Source organism: Lithobates pipiens, unplaced genomic scaffold, assembly GCF_037356315.1.
Source record: "Lithobates pipiens isolate NorthernLeopardFrog02 unplaced genomic scaffold, aLitPip1_a1.2 Scaffold_28, whole genome shotgun sequence".
Lineage (NCBI taxonomy): Eukaryota > Metazoa > Chordata > Amphibia > Anura > Ranidae > Lithobates > Lithobates pipiens.
This window is the reverse complement of record NW_027507789.1, coordinates 37,303,808-37,321,063: the sequence shown is the minus strand read 5'-3', so window position 1 is coordinate 37,321,063 and position 17,256 is coordinate 37,303,808.

Genomic DNA, 17,256 nt, shown 5'->3' with positions numbered 1-17,256 from the left:
CCGCAAGCGCCCGCCCCCTTCAGCAAGTGCCCCGCTGCCTGCTGGGAAACACACAGCTCCCAGAGGCAGCGGGGACCGTCCGGATTGCGCCGCGCGGCTCGCGCATGCGCAGTAGGGAACCGGGAAATGAAGCCGAAAGGCTCCATTTCCTGATTCCCATACCCAAGATGGCGGCGGGACCCGGCAGCCGAGCGAGGGATCGGCTTCGGGTGCCGACATCGCGGGCGCGCTGGACAGGTAAGTGTCACTATTTAAAAGTCAGCAGCTGCAGTATTTGTAGCTGCTGGCTTTTAAAAAAAAAAAAAAAAAACGCGGAGTCCCGGTGGACTCCCGCTTTAACGAACAGTCTCTTAAAATAGGATCAGAGGTTTAGGAGGAAAGTTCAGGTACTTTTAGTGTCAAAGTCAATAACGGAGGACTTGTTTACTTTGACTAAATCCAAAGAATAGCCATTCACAACTGGATGTTCACTCAAGTTGGATAGTCCCTCTCTCACAAGGCCTAGCAGCCAACAAGGTGCTCAAATCAGGAACAAGTCTCTGCCACAGACATTGTTGTAGAACATACAGGAATACGTCTCTACCACAGACGTTGTTGTAGAACATGTAGGAAACTAGAATTTGTAGAACATTCATGTGGTACCAGTATCTTTCAGCCGGTTCGGCGATACCCACGAGATTGGATTCACTTAGGTCCCCCAGCCTCAACAGACGCTTGCTAAGAAGCCAACCCGTACGTGGCCTTCTTCTGAAGAGTCCTCCCCTGGATAGCTACGAAGTTACTGGGCCTCTCCACGACTGTGGATGGCACCGGACCACCTTGGAATCCTTTCTTTTGTTTCCTTGCCTCGGGCAGGTGTGTTCTGTTAAAATGCACTGACCTTGTGATCTGCATTTGTGTGACAATGTATTGCTAATGGCACCCCAATTGCAGATCATATACGCAGTGCATTTGCGGACACCAATTTGCATCACGCCGCAATCAAATGATGGGGCTCCAAATTCACACACCGTGTAGGAACTTCATGAGAATGCCACATATTCCTGTGTGATCCTGGTGTAAACCACACCTTAAAGGACAACTGTACCATAAAATATAATATTCTGGTTATTGCCTTTTATATGCAGACCAAGCTGCTCAGCTAAAATGACAATTATAGGGTGCAACAGCACAATCCTGTGACTGCTGTGTCCGATGAACACAAATGATTACAGTGTTTTGGTATTCATCCGCTCACAGCCAGGGTATCATGTGATTGGTCATATCTATCAAATGCTTATATGTAAGCACAACAGGCATGAATGACTTCTATTCATGACAACTTGTCTATTGATTAGTGGTTCCAAATTAATAATAACTACTGCAGTAGGAAACAGACACAAAAGATACATCCGCATCTTTTCAAATAACTGTTCTGTTTTATTTGATGCAATGGAAGGTTTTTATACACATGATTACGTAGGTATCACATTAATATTACAATAGTACTGTTATGGTAACAAGGGGCGTAACATAGGCAGACTGATTCTAATCAGGATTTGAATAATACAAACATGTAATGAAAACATTATTAGTGCCGTGTGCACAGTGAGGGCAGTGTGCAATACGTACAAAATAGAATACAATTATATACAGAAGTTACAAATTTCCTTTACACTACTGTGATGCTGTGATTGGCCCATAGCTATCACATGGTTCCTGGGCCAATTACAGCACCCGGTACCATGTGATTAGCTGCAGCCAATCACTAAAGTAAACAAACTGTTATGAATGAAAGCCATTCATGACAGCTAAAACTATTGCTTATAACAGTGATCATCACTGTTATACACAATATTAGTATAAAAAAATTGTGACATCTTCAGAAAACTCAATCAACATAAATACATAAATCCGTGAATAAATAGGTTGATGATAAATTTTACTTCTGAGTGTCCATAAATATCACATGCTAGTGAGTTGACTGATGCAATCTATATTATAATATAATATAAGTGGTAGATATATAGACCCAGTGAAGACAATTTGTGCCAAAGGTGCAAAAAATCAAAGTGAAGGTGCTCTACGTCTTGCACAAACAGTGAAACTGACTGGTGTCTCTTCTTATAATATGTGTGACACCTCAGTGCTCACAGGCCTCTTACCTTACTGCTGTAATGTAACCGCTTTAAATAAATATGTGCAAGAAGTAGAGGATCTTCACTTTCATTTTTTGCACTTTTGCCACAAATTGTCATCACTTGGGCTATACAGTATATATACCACTTATATTATAATATTTATTGCATCAGTCACTTTACTAGCATGTGATATTTGTGATATTTATGGACACTCAGAAGTAATATTTATCAACTTATTTATTCACAGATTTATGTATTTATATTGATTGAGCTATTTATTGTTTAGTTTTTCACATTATTGTGGACAGCGCAACATCATCTGCATTCATACACAGCCACGGATTTTGCTTTTGAGTGTTTGCGGCAATCTTATTCACTTTTATTATTGTTTTGATAGCGCAGGAGTACTATTCACCAGCTCCAGAAAACTCATCATGCCTCTTACTAAATACCTTGGACTGTCTACTTTCCAAAAAGGGGTCATTTGGAGGATATTTGTACTATCCTGGTGTTTTCAGGGCTTAAGAAATGAGATAGGCCGTCATTACATCAGGACTGATCAATTTTTTGTATATATATATATATATATATAGATAGATAGATAGATAGATAGATAGATAGATACCATAGTCTGTAAACTCTATAACTTTCCAACAGACTAAATAATAAACACTGATTTGGGGGTTTTTTAACCAAAGAAATGTAGCAGACTACATTTCTGCCTAAATGTATTAAGAAAGATTATTGGCTTGCAAAATTCTAAGGAACTTAGAAAAACTTTTTTTTTTCACATTTTTTTTGTATTTTTTTCTTTTATATAGCATGAAATAAAAAACCCAGTGGTGATTAAATACCACCAAAAAAATGATATTAATTTATTTTGCTTACCGTGTTGCATAACTGAGCAATTGTAAGTTAAAGTAGCACAGTTCTACATAGCAAAAAATGCCCTGATCATGAAGAGGGTAAAACCTTCCGGTGGTTAAGTGGTTAATGTAGGCTACATGAATACATTATGGTAATATGATATTTTAATGATTTATTTTACATCTATTTAATAGCTATTTTATATCCTGAAATTTCAAAGATTCCCTGCGTGGGCAATCCTTTGCATTAATTATTTGAACAGTGTACTGCAAGGCATGGAAGATATTACACTTCCTAGAAGTGTAATCTTCTAGTTTGATAAATAAAGGCATGTCATGTCAATGGACAGGATGAAAGCAACAACTGTATTCATATAGTTGTTATGTATGTTGAAACTTTTATAAAGGAAGCTTTGGCTAATGATCCCCTGCTGTGCATACATCCTAATTAAGCAAAGTTAATTGTAGATAGCATAGTGGTGGTAAACAACCTATTTTCTTGATTTCGTTTTTTTAAACTCATTTAATGCTGGGAAGTATGACACATTGTTATGCAATTCTCAACGTTAGCTATTGGGACAAGCTCCTGCCTACCTGCCTTTTACACCTCTCATTTAGTCTATGTTCACATCTATTCGGCTGTGATTGTTGCGTTTTTTTAAGGTACGTTTTGCAGTGCGTTTTTATGTTTTTAAATCCTTGTTTTTTAATTTTCATGCATTTTGCGTTATACTTTTTTTTTCACTTTAAACGCATATGTAGATTGCTAGCTGCTAAGAGGGTGGGCCAGGAGGTTCCTCGCTGACAGCTGAATGTAAAAACAAAAATTGCCAGCAATAAAAAAAAAGTGAAAAAAATGTTGTGGGGTTCACCCTCCAGGTCCATACCAGGCCCTTATCCGAACATGCAGCCCGGCATGGTCAGGAAAGGGATGGGAGGAGCGAGCGTCCCCCCTTCTTGGACCAATACCATTGCCCGTATGCCCTCATGATGAGGGCAAGGGCCTCTGCCTCACAACCCTGGCCAGGGATCTGCAGGCAGGGGGCTTATCAGTATCTGGAAGCCTCCTTTCAGAAAGGGGGCCCCTGGATCCCGCCCCCCCCATGTGAATGAGTGTGGGGTACATTTCACCCCTATCCATTCACCCCAAAAAGCAGTGAAGTGTTAAAAATAATAAGAGATGGTTTTTGACAAGTCCTAATAGAAATGAGAAATGTCCCCCATCGTAGCTCCAACGTGTCTTCTTTCTTCGGTACTTATAGTTTCTTCGCCCTCCGGTGCAGTCTTCTCCCGCTGGTTCCGTCTTCTCCTTGAGCCGTCTTCTCCTTGAACTGTCTTCTCCTTGAGCCGTCTTCTCCTTGAGCCGTCTTCTCCTTGAGCCGTCTTCTCCTTGTGCCGTCTTCTCCTTGTGCCGTCTTCTCCTTGAGCCGTCTTCTCCTTGAGCCGTCTTCTCCTTGAGCAGTCTTCTCCTTGTGCCGTCTTCTCCTTGTGCCGTCTTCTCCTTGTGCCGTCTTCTCCTTGTGCCGTCTTCTCCTTGTGTCGTCTTTTCCTTGTGCCGTCTTCTCCTTGTGCCATCTTCTTCCTTGCCACCGCTTACCCAATAAAAACAAAAAAAGATGATCTTCTTCTAACGCTGCCTTCCCCTGTTGTGTTGTCTCCCACTGTCTGCCATTTCTTATATTGAGGGAGAAGAAACTACTGGAGGAAGACATTGGATACCAGAGAAAGAAGACATGTTGGAGCTATGACGGGGACATTTCTCATTTTTAATAACGCACTTGTCAAAAATTGTCTTTTGGTTTTGTTTTATACTTCGCTGCTTTTTGGGGTGAGAGGGTACTCATTCACAAACAGGGGGCCGGGATCTGGATTCAACCCTTTTTAAAGGGGGCTTCCAGATTCTGATAAGTCTCCTGCCCTCAGACCCCCACAACCACTAGCTAGTGTTGTGGGGAAGAGGCCAACATGGGCATCAACATGGGGGCAAGGTGCTTATATTGAGGGCATGCTGTATGGTTCAGTAGGGGGGGCATTCTCTCATCCTCTCCCTTTCCCTTTCCTGACCTGCTGGGCTGTATGCTCAGATAATGGCCTGGTATGGAAGGGGGACCCCATGGCATTTTTTTAAATGGCAATTTGTTTTTGTTTTTTACGTTCATCTGTCAGCGGGGAATCCCGCTGACACCTGATGACTCATCGGTTGTTAAGGACGTGGCAGCCGACTTCCCAGCCCATTCCTTACAACCAGCTATATACATTGTTTGGGCGTGGCCTGGAGTGTAATGGAGTAGGACGTTTGCAGTGAGGGCTCCGCTCGTCCGTACTCCTTTTCTCATCATCCTGCACCATCCTTCCCCTGCATGTCACCTGGAGGACCCTGACTTACCCCTTGCTCTTCCCCTGGAGCCATCTGCCCGATTTGGAGGCCGCGCGGCGCCGCTCCGGTAAGCCATATCTCCCTGGGGGCAGCCTGTAGGACAGTCCGCGGCTTCGGCCTAGTCGGCGGCCATTTTGCTCCACCCGGCAGCGGATTTCTCGGCCCTCCTCAGCCCTCCGAGCCGCTCCGGAATTGCCCCACACTACTCCCGGATGCCAGGTCACCCTCTGCGGCGAGTGTGGTGTCTGTTGTGTTGGTAGAGGCCGGTTGGATAGTCCGCGGCGCCGGCCTGGTCACCGAGCCGGCGGCCATCTTGCTCCACCTGCCGCAGCCTCTATAGGCCTCTTTCACAGTTGTCATCCATCCATCCGCCTGCCTGTGGCTGCCAAATTGCCCCCTGCCACCAGTGAAGTGCCCCTCTATCCTGCAGCAGCCAGTTAGATAGCCTGCGGGGCCGGCCTGTGCCCTGGAGAAGTGGCCATATTGCTACACCCACCGCAGTCCCTTACTAAGTACTCTGCGTCCACCTCCCCTTCCTGTGCCCGTTTCTCCTCTGCTGCAGCTACTGATCCTTGCAGGCACCAGACCCCTATCTGCTAACCGTACCTGCAGCACTTAGCAATTGTTCCGAGAGGGGCGACTGAGGAGCTGGCCTAATATCTAGCGGCCATCTTGGAACACCCCGGACCATCCTGGACCATGTCCCCTCCGAAAAAGTCCAACGAGGCCGCTGACAAGCTTGCCAGATACCGCCGCCATGAAGAGGACCACCGGGCCAAAGATGGCGCTGATGTTCCCTCTGACACGGATCACTCTACGTCGGCCACTACCCAAGTCCTGGACGCTATAGCCCTCTGTCAGAGTACGCTCATCTCCAAAATTGAGGAGGTCAAGATTGATGTGTCTCTCATCCGGCAAGATCTCTCTACCCTCGTGTGGCAGAGACGGAGACCCGCATCAGTAGAGCTGAAGACATCATACATCCCCTGCAACACACCACTGACGAGGTGCGCCGTCAGCTGCAACAGCTTTGCGCGAAACAGGACGACATGGAAAACCGTCTCCGAAGATGTAATCTCTGCTTCATCGGCCTCCCTGAGTCAGCTGAGGGCAACGATCCGGCGGGTTGCCTTGAAAATCTCCTGACCTCCACCTTTGGAAGAGAGGCATTCTCGGTGATGTTCGCTGTGGAGAGAGCTCACCGAATTCCGGCCCGTCCCCCTCCCCCTCCCCAGGGGGCCCCGCCGCGTACTCTGATTGCGAAATTTCTTAACTCCAGAGACCGTGACAAAATCCTCCGCCTGACTAGAGAGAGGGGCAATATCCCCCATACCAATACTCATGTGGCAGTATTCCCAGACTTTTCCAGCGAGGTACAACGGCAGCGATCCAGGTTCCAGGATGTTAAGCGACGCCTTCGGGTTCTACACCATAAATATGCAATGCTGTATCCTGCGAAGCTTCGCGTGGAATGTGAGGGCCAAACCCACTTTTTTGAAGACCCTGCCTTGGCATCCTCCTGGATTGACCAGAGAGAACGCCGAGACTGAACATGTCACCCTACATGTCCACTGTGGATGCTTTCCCCCCCTTTTTTTTTTTTCCTCTCCCACCCACATGGATAACCGCGATCTCTCCTCCTGCTACTTTGATGATTGAGTAGTCGCGATGAGCACACTATCAATCGACGCCCGTTGTAGGGCCAGGGGACTATCCCGGGAAGATTTTCTTTACATCTCGTACTGGGTCTCACAGCATACCTAGCCTCTCCCGGTGTTCTCGCTGATCTGAGATCCCTACCTCCCCAGGGCCTGAGGAGCACCTGGGGAAGACCGAAGATTATACGACGTCCAGGACTTTTCTACTGTACTTTATTCATCATCCCTATGGCGGGCGGAGCTCCCCCCTGCTTAGCCATGATGGTATCACACCTTTGTGGCCCCTGCTCCCCATGCACCTTCCAGAGAAGAAGTCGCCCCCCTAGGATTTTTAGGATTTTTGTGTACTTCTTCCTCCCCCATTTGTCTGATTTTTTTTTTCTCCCCTTTGTTTTTCTCTCTGTTATCTTGGGTATCTATGCTTCTCTGCAATTAAGTTCCTTGCCTCCAATGGATTCTAAACATACCCCAGTTATGGGGTATGATGTCCAAGCTGTGTTGGGGTGGCGCTGGACTGGGTGGAGGGTGGGATGTTGTGGTTTTTAGTTTTTTTATACCATTATGTTTGCTAACGTTTGTTTATGCTAAAGGTACCATGTTAAAGTCATACATACATTTGTGGAATTGGCTGCTATTGTGTTCTGTGCGCACTGACTTGGCCATGACTGCCCTGCTGATTCTGGCCCGCCTGTGGTTTATTGTTGCGCCCACCATGAGCTCTTTAAAGTTCCTTACGTGGAATGTCAGAGGCATGCGGAGTAAGATAAAGCGCACTGCCGCCCTGACATTCCTTAAGTCTCAGCGTGCTGACATTATCGCGCTTGTTGAGACCCATGTTACTGGCCATCTCCAGTCCTCTCTTAAGAAGCCGTGGATAGGTTGGGCGTACCATGCTACCCACACCTCATACTCCAGGGGGGTTTCGGTCCTAATTGCTAAAAGGGTGCCGTTTAATCTAGTGCTGCTCCAGACGGACCGGCAGGGCAGATATGTATTCCTACATGCTACCATTAATGGATCCCCTATTTTGATAATAGCCTGCTATGTCCCCCCTCCCTATAACTCAGTTGTACTTAAGGAGGGCCTCGCATTTATGGCACACTACCCCTCGGTGCCGGCAGTGTGGATGGGGGACTTTAATATGACCCTCATTCCCGCTCTGGATCGCATGGGCACCCCGGACTCCCCTGGTGACCCACCAGCCCATACCAGACTACACCGTATATTGACCGACTTTGCTCTTGTGGATACATGGCGCCACAAGCATCTGCATGCTCAAGCATACTCGTGCTTCTCAGCCAGCCATAACACAATGTCCCGAATTGACTTCATTCTCGTTTCACAGACCCTGACACCCAGACTGGAAGATGTGGGCTTTGCTCCGAGGATCCTCTCGGATCACGCCCCCTACTGGATTACGATGCGGCTCCTGGGGGCCTCTCTCTCTCCTACTTGGCGGCTGAACCCATTTTGGCTGGCCGCCCTGCGGGAGCAGGAAGACATCCCTACGGAGTTGCAGCACTATTTTGCAGTTAACGGGGACTCCACCACGTACGACATTGTGTGGGACACATTTAAGCTTTACGCCCACTCCCTGCTCACCACGCATATTAACAGACTTAAGCGGTCGTCCAAACTTGTTGTCCAACAGGCTACGGACCACCTACAAAGATTGGAGGAGGAGTTTCTCCGAAACCCCTCGCCTGACGCAGCCACTACTCTTAAGCTCCAGCTACGACAGGTCTCCCAATTACATACGGAACAGGCCAAGCAACGCATCTTTTTCTGTAGGCAAAGGATCTTTGAGTATGGAGAAAGATCAGGCAAACTACTTGCTTACCTCGCCCACTTGGATTCCCATCCCCCAGTTGTGGTGTCGCTGATGGACACCCAGGGGAATGGTATCACTGATCCGCAACAGGTGGCGGAGGAATTTGCGAGATTTTATCGAGCACTCTACGCCACTCGGGTCACTCATACTCCCCAAACCACTAGAGACTATCTAGCGAGAATTACATTTCCCAAACTGACCGACGCCCAACGTGACCTTTTAGAGGCCCCCATTACTGAGGAGGATATTTCCAAGGCTATCTCCTCTCTGGCCACTTCTAAAGCACCAGGACTGGATGGTCTGCCGCTAGAATTTTACGCCACCTACTCTGAAATTTTGACCCCTAAACTCCATGACTTATATGAGTCCATATTTGACATGGGAATTCTACCCCCCTCCATGAGAGAAGCTATATACATTGTTTAAAGGGAAAAATAAAAACCACACAAAACACATCAGAAATCATATCACAAACGCAACACTTGCATTTCTGGTGCGATTTTATTGAAGTCTATTACACACAAAATCCAGGAAAAAAAGTCCCCCACCCTTTCCAAAAAGGTAGCGGCTACAAAATGCATAGTTGTGAACGTGTACCATAGGAAACCATGTTAAATGGACTGTAGTGTGTTTCTGCAAACTGCAAAACGCACAAAAAAATGCATAGGTTTGAACCTAGGGTTAGTACGGGAGGACGCCCATCATGGCTGTAAACCTATAGTAAGCTCAGAAGTATGGAGGACATAGTCACTACAGGAATTGAGGTATACATTTGCATCATAGATCGCCATTTCTTGTTGGCTCCTGAGTTATTCAGGTAAACTCCACACATCTAGGTTCCTGAATTGAATTCATATGGCCAGTTTCACAGATTAAAGGCTAAGTTCACCTTTTTTGTTTTTCCTAAATTCCACCTTCCCTGTGTATAGCATTAAAGTGATATGTTGTTTGTTTGTTTTGTTTTATTTGAAAAAAAACAACAATGTAATGTCACGCTTACTTGGTCTGTGAAATGGTTTTGCACAGAGCAGCCCAGATCCTCCTCTTCTTGGGTTCCCACGTTGGCACTCCTGGCTCCTCCCCCTTTATCAGTGCCCCCCCAAGTGCCGCTTGCTATGGGGGCACTCGTGTGTGCTCATTCCCGATCCACACTCTATGCATCCATATGACACATAGAGCTGTGGCTGGGCCCCCCCCCCCCCGCCCCCGCTTTCACCTCATTGGTTCAATGGCTATGATTGAGACAGAGAAAAGAGTTCATCAGCTGACTTCATTAGCAGACACCCTGCACCTGCCCTCCTGCCCCCTCCAGAAAATCACTCCTACCCACCTCTGTGCACTGAACACATACAATCATTTTCAAGGAACAACATTCCCACTGAATACACAGCCTTAAGCCTAGTACACACAGGCCGAATATCAGGTGACAGCGGCTGGTTCAATAAAAACCATCCGACATTCAGCCAATGTGTATGGCAGCCGGTCTGCTGGAAAACCAGAAGCTGATCGGCTCCCGATCAACACTCCTAGCCAATGGCTGAGAGCGATGAATGGAGCATTCTGACAGGGGTCAGAACACAATAGCACAGCAGGGGATATCGCCGTACTGACATTGGATTGTTAGAACTGCGGCTCCAACCAGAGCTGTAAGGTTTTGTTTTTTTAACCCAGCGGATTTCAACTGGCTGGAGCTGTTAGGTTTTTTTAACAGCTGTACTAACAACCCAATGTTAGTGCAGTGATTTGCACTGCTGTGCTATTGTGTTCTGACATTACATGTTAAAGACACTCCAAGTGTGGGTAGTAGGCATGCATGTGCTGTGCAACAAATGCACTGCAAACGCACTTAAATAGTTCAGTAGAAAACATACCACGCTCTGCTCCAACAAAAAAAGTTCCGGAGTTTCTTTGGGGCGATTGTATACTCTGTCCTCCTATATACTTGTACAAAGATTGTACAATGTGATTGCATAGTGTATGGCCATCTTTATACATTTACCCTTAGATCTTTTTTTTATATCAAATCATTATTTTATTTTTTTTGTTAATAAACATTCCATACAAGAATATGACAAAGAAGAAAAGAAACAAGGAAGAAAGGAAAAAATAAATAAAAAATGAAACCATATCTCAAACATTATAGGGAGAATCCCCCTAAAAGAAAACAAGGAAAGAATCACCTTGTGATATAAATTCAGTTACATACTTTTACAAAAAAAAACAAAAAAAAAAACCTAAAACAAACCTAACACCTCTGAGATTGAGAAGTTATACCAATCAGTTCATAATTGCACGAAAACCTAGACATTTGCTACACACTGATTTTGTCAACCCCACTTAACTACATTGGCCTTATGGCAACATCCCTTCTCTTACAAACTCCTTTCTCCTCTCCTCTTCCATCCCCCTTCCTCTCTTCTGAATGAGCCATCATATAATGGATGGGTCCAGCCAGTGGGACCATATTTTTTAAATATTTTTTAAATATCCCTGTTTATAAGTTAACCTTTCTCTTTTTAATATATAATTAAGTTTCTCACCCCATTGTTTGAATTGGAGGAGCAGGTGAGATCCATTTTTGTAAAATAAGTTTACATGCTAAATATAGGGACCTAGTCCACATGGTACACAATTCTACTGGTAATTCTCCATCAGGAATTATCCCCAGTAGTGCCAATTTTGGAGTTCCTATTATTTCTGTTGAGCATAGTGAATTCAAAGTTAGGAACACCCTTTCCCAATATGGATGACGTTTTGGGCATCACCAAAGCATATGAATAAGGGATCCATTAGATAAAGAGCAGCGAGGGCATAGTGGTGTTGCATATTTTTCCCAGGCATAGAGCTTTTATGGGGTGTAGTGAGCCCTGTGTAGAATAAAACCTGAATCAGCCTCTGAGACGGCGAGAGAGAGATCTCTCATGCAAGTCTTATGCCGCGTACACACGATCAAACCATCAGGTGGAAAAGACAATCCGCCCATGTGGGGTCTCCAGCAGACTTTTTTTTACCCAATACGGGCGTGTGTGTGCTAGTCTGCCGTACTTTTGAAATGAACTGACTTTTTCCGCACGGAGAAAAGTCTGTTCATAATGAACGCCGCTCCAGGTAGCCGGGACTAGTCCTCTGGGACTGTGACATCATAATGGGCGGGGACATCACCCGGCGATGTCCCTATATAAGTCGCTGCACGCCGCGCCCCTGTCATTGCGGCCAGAGACAGCGATGAGGCAACATCTCAAGAAGAGAAGAACAGAAGGCGGCGAAGACGGCGGCGAAGACAGCGGCGATAGCGGTGACAGAAGACCGGGCCACCGCCAGTAAAAGAGCTGGAAGAAGGAGCAGAGGCCCAGCAAGAAGAACCGAAGAGGGGGACAAGACCCCCGAATTCGGAAGAAGACCCCCGGGCGGCAGCAAAGAAGAAAGCCAGGATCCTCCTCTAGTAAAAGAGCTAGCAGAAGATAGCAGAGGAGTCCGGCGAGAAGACCCCCCAAGACGGAAGGAGACCCCTGGAGCTGTGCAATAAATTATTTTTAACCCTTGTGTGTTGTGTTTTATTTACATTTTTTTCACAGGTGAATGGGTAGGGGTACATTGTACCCCATACTCATTCACATAGGGTGGGGGGCCGGTATCCGAGGGCCCCCTTATAAAAGGGGGCTCCCGGATTCTGATAAGCCCCCCGCCCGCAGACCCTGACAACCAACGGCCAGAGTTGATGAGGCCCTTGTCCTCATCAACATGGGGACAAGGTGCTTTGGGGTGGGGGGCCGCATGGCCCCCTTTCCCCAAAGCACCCCCCATGTTGAGGGCACACGGCCTGGCATGGCTCGGGGGGGGGGGGGGGCGCTCGCTCGTCCCCACTCCCTTTCCTGACTGGCCGGTTGCGTGCTCGGATAAGGGTCTGATATGGACCTAGGGGGGACCCCCACGCCATTTTTTTGGCGTAGGGCTTCCCCTTTAAGTCCATACCAGGTGACGGGGTCAGCAACATGTCAATCTCGGCGCCGAAGGCGGCAACATTGACTTCCTCCGCTAGTCCCGGCTACCTGGAGCCACGTTTAAAATGAACGGGCTTTCCTCCGTGTGTGGGCAAGTCGTTCATTTCATAAGTATGACGGATAGTCCGGCGGACTATAGGGCAGATAGTCTGGCGGAAAAGTCCCGTGTGTGGGCAGGTCCGCTCATTTGGACAGTCTGGCAGACTTTACGGTGGTTTGTCCGGCAGAAGTCCGCCAGACTAAGTCCACCGGATAGTCTGATTGTGTGTACGCAGCATTAGTTCTCTTGATGAAAGCAAAAAAAATTGCAATGATATGCACCTGTCAAACAGGTGCAGAAAAAATTACTATCTGGGTGTCGGGGGTGCCTTCCCACTATAACCCTATAAAAGTGCACTAGATGAAGGCAAAAAAAATTGCAATGATATTCACCTGTCAAATAGGTGCTGAAAAAATTAGTCTTTGGGTATTAATTGTGCCCATGAAACCTATACCAAAAACATTCTTCCAGATGAAATGATTGAACACCCTTAAATCTGGGCAGCCTCGAAGTCCTGCAGAGATTCCACATCCCAAAAAAATACTTAATCATTGACATCGGCATCAGGAATTCATAGCTGGTAATCCAGGACTGATTCATTTTTTTAAAATCAAACGGTCCACGGAGTCTGTGGACAGATACAATCCATGAACAGTAATGAAACCTCCTACAGCACTGAATGCCCGTTCTGAAAGCACGCTGGATGCAGGGCAGCCCAATAACTCAATAGCATACTGTGCAAGTTCTGGTCAGTGGTCTATTCTCATGACCCAGTAAGTCGGTGGATCGTCAGCTGGAAAGCTCCCCATCTCTGTTTTGGCCCCGAGGTAATTGTCCACCATGTGATGCAAACGCTGCTGATGGCATGTGGAAGCTGACAGCCCTGGGTGGCAAGGACTAAAATAATTCAGAAATTGCTCACTTAGATGAACAACCTTCTCCAACGCTACATTCTTGACAAAAAGAAGACTCAAAACGACGTTTTTCACGATGCTGTAACCTACTGGAGTCAGGACAAACGTTCAATAAAATCCTCTTTAATGTGTACTCAAGAGATTTTTCTTTCTAAGACCTTTCCCTTATAATGGTGGTCAAGGAGGGTTGCCAACCAGTAATCATCCTTCTCCTTTATGCCACGTATTCTTGGGTCCTTTCGCATGCTTGAAGCATGAGGTTGCCCATTGGCCTCAGATTTGCAGAGGTTTGAGAAGCAGACTCCTCGGGGTCCCTCAGGATGACAGCATCTAGAACTTCCTCCTCCCAGCCACGTACTACTCCCAAGGGTCCTAGGGTTGCAAAGCCACTGCTTACAGATTGACGCATGTCTTCCTCTTCTTCAAAGCCTATGGAAGTGCCAGAATCCTCCTCCCATCTCTCCTCCTGTGTGTTCTGTGACATAGGAATGATGGTGTCTGGATAAAGTGGGCCTTGAGAGCAAAGGAAGTCTTCCTCTTCATCCTGCTGCTCTGTCTCCAGTGCCCTGTCCATAATGCCACGCAGAGTCTGCTCCAGCAGGAAGACAACAGGGATTGTGTCACTGATTCATGCACCAGATCTCTCTGGGGACTCTGGTTTAGGGGTGCTCTCTGGGGACTCTGATATAGGGGGGGCTCTCTGGGGACTCTGATGTAAGGAGGAGGCTCTCTGGGGACTCTGATGTAAGGGGGGTTCTTTGGGGAGCCTGATGTAAGGGGGAGGCTCTCTGGGGTCCCTAATATAAGGGAGAGGCACTCTGGGGTCCCTGATGTAAGGGGGAGGCTCTCTGGGGATTCTAAAGTAAGGAGGGGCTCTCTGCAGACCTTGATGTAAGGGGGCTCTCTGGGAACCCTGCTGTAAATGGGGGGCTCTCTGGGGACCCTGATGCAAGGGAGAAGCTCTTTGGGAACCCTGATGTAAGGGGAAGGCTCTCTGGGGACCTGTGGGTTTGTCCGACTGGCATGGGAGAGACCTGTCATCTGCACTGCCCATCACCTCACTTCATAGTGCTCAACCCGGCTCAGCCTCAGCGCCGCTGCATTGCTGAAAGGCAGCCAATGGCTATGCAGCAATGGTGGTTTCTGAAATTCCAGCCAATGAGGCTGTAGCAATGTTCCTGCATGATGTTAACCCTCCCACTTCACGCAGTGATGTGAGAAGGAGGAGAAATATACAGAGGAGAATAAGTGAAATAATAAAAGGTGAGTGAGTTATTTATGACACCTGTCTGGATAAAGTCCAGGGCCAAATTTTTGTCCCAGTCCAGCCCTGCTGCCAGAAAATCACAGGTCCTTGCTGAACAGAGGAGTGACGTCATCGCAGCTCCGGCCACCCACAGCGCTGGAGCACCGATCCCGGAAGAAGTGCAGAGACAACATGTCAGCTCCATCAGCGATGGATAAGTAAGGGGGTAAGTATTTCATAATGAGCTGCTATGCAGTGCTTACTAGCTCATTTTGGCTTTGCCTTACAGTTTTTTTTTGTCAGGGCATACAACCACTTTAAATGCTTGTTTTGTGTAGGAGGGTATTTCTTGCTTCCTCAGCAGCCGGTGCTATTATTCCTTCCTGGGATGACAGGATCTTTGGCATCCTAACATACAATACAGGGCCATTAGGGATCTGTAACCAGTCCAGTAGGCGAGCAGCTTCACCTTAATGCCTGGAATGCATTAAAGTGGGGTGCCCCCTAAAAAAAAAAAAATTTAAGCCAGCAGCTACAAATACTGCAGCTGCTGACTTTTAATAATCGGATACTTACCTGTCCCGGGGTCCAGCGATGCGGGGGAACGAAGCCCCCCCCTCGTTCCCCACTCCGCTCGCGATGCCGTCATTCTTACTGTGGGCATCCGGCTGTTGCTTCACAGCCGGGCACCCACTGTGCATGCGCGAGCGGAGCAGGGTGCCATGATACGCCGCACAGTCATCTGGGACACATGACAGGTCCCAGATGACTGTGCGGCATGAGGGGAAATGATGTCACCAGCCCGGGCAATGAAGAAGGCAGACTACAAGGTACCCCCTAGCAACAGGCATTTAGAGGTGAGTACATTTTTTTTTTTTTACAATTATTTTTTTTTAAGAATTTTTAATTTTTTGGTGGCAACACCACTTTAAGGTGAAAAACCACAAGACTTTACAACTCCTTTAAAGATGCTATACTAAATACTGTAAATTAGTACTAACCTATAAGATGGCAATATGTTTAGCTGTAACAATATTAGCCCAAACTATAACTGTTGCAAACAGGGTTAAAGAATTGGCATTAACTAATCCAAGAAAAGTTAGGTCCTCGTGTGCACATCATGTATGCAGCCCCCCAATAGCGGGAGGTCCTAGGCATTCCTAATGAAGGGGTACCCCTGGAGGTGATTGGAAAACAGTACCTGGCACCTAGATGTTGGTGTTGGCTAGCGTTTGTTGGGGCCCTTCTGCAGTGGATGTGTCAGTGGTGAGATAAGCACGTATGTTCAGCCCCCCCCCCCCCCCCGGTACACAGAGATCAGATCGGCATCACCTGGTGGTTTGCAGTCTTCTGAAGTTAGGTCCCAATGGCTCAGCCTCAGCTCTCAGCTTTGGTGGCACTCACAGCAGTGGGTCTCTCAGCTCTGTTCCCAGGGCACAGCCAGCCCCCTCTGTGGCTCAGTCCTAAGGCTCTCATGGACACAGCAAGTGCACCTGGTTTCTGTACAGGCTCAGCAAAGGCAACACAACTACGCAGCTTTACTTCCTCCTGGAAAAGACCCCTCATTCTTTATATTTGCCCAGGAAAGCTCAGTTCTCTCCTCCTCTTTAGTGCAGAGAATCCTGCGTAATGTAGTTCAGAGCCCATTTACCCACATTCACTTGCATTGTACTGCACTCCTTTAAGCACTCCAGTTCCCAGTATCCATTGAGGCAAGTCCACGTCCTCTCCCCTTGTTGCTGATTAGTCTCGCTGTTGCCAGGAGGGATGCGTGGAGAAATCCACACAGCCCACTCTGACACAGTGTACTGTGGTGGGGGGTCTTCACAGCACAGTCATTGAGAAGAGAAGTTGGCTGAACACACAAAACCGGCTCTGTTACTGCACAGTGGGGCAGAAATAAAATGCAACAGCCCATTATGATAACAGCTCCTCTAATGCTACAAAGTGAGTTAACCTTTATAAAATAACTTTATATAAAGTGTGGTAGAAAATTGCTAGTTAAATAAATCATGCACGGTACTATATTGAGCGTAGAGCATGTAAAATGTTTATAAAAGAATAATCCTAAAAAAGGAATGGAGGCAATCACAGCATTATCAGGTAAAATTTTACGCGTAAGTATAGGCTATAAAAGACAATCATATTAATTTGCTATTTAACTATGTACAGTGCCTAGCAAAAGTAATTTTTCGTGTTTTGT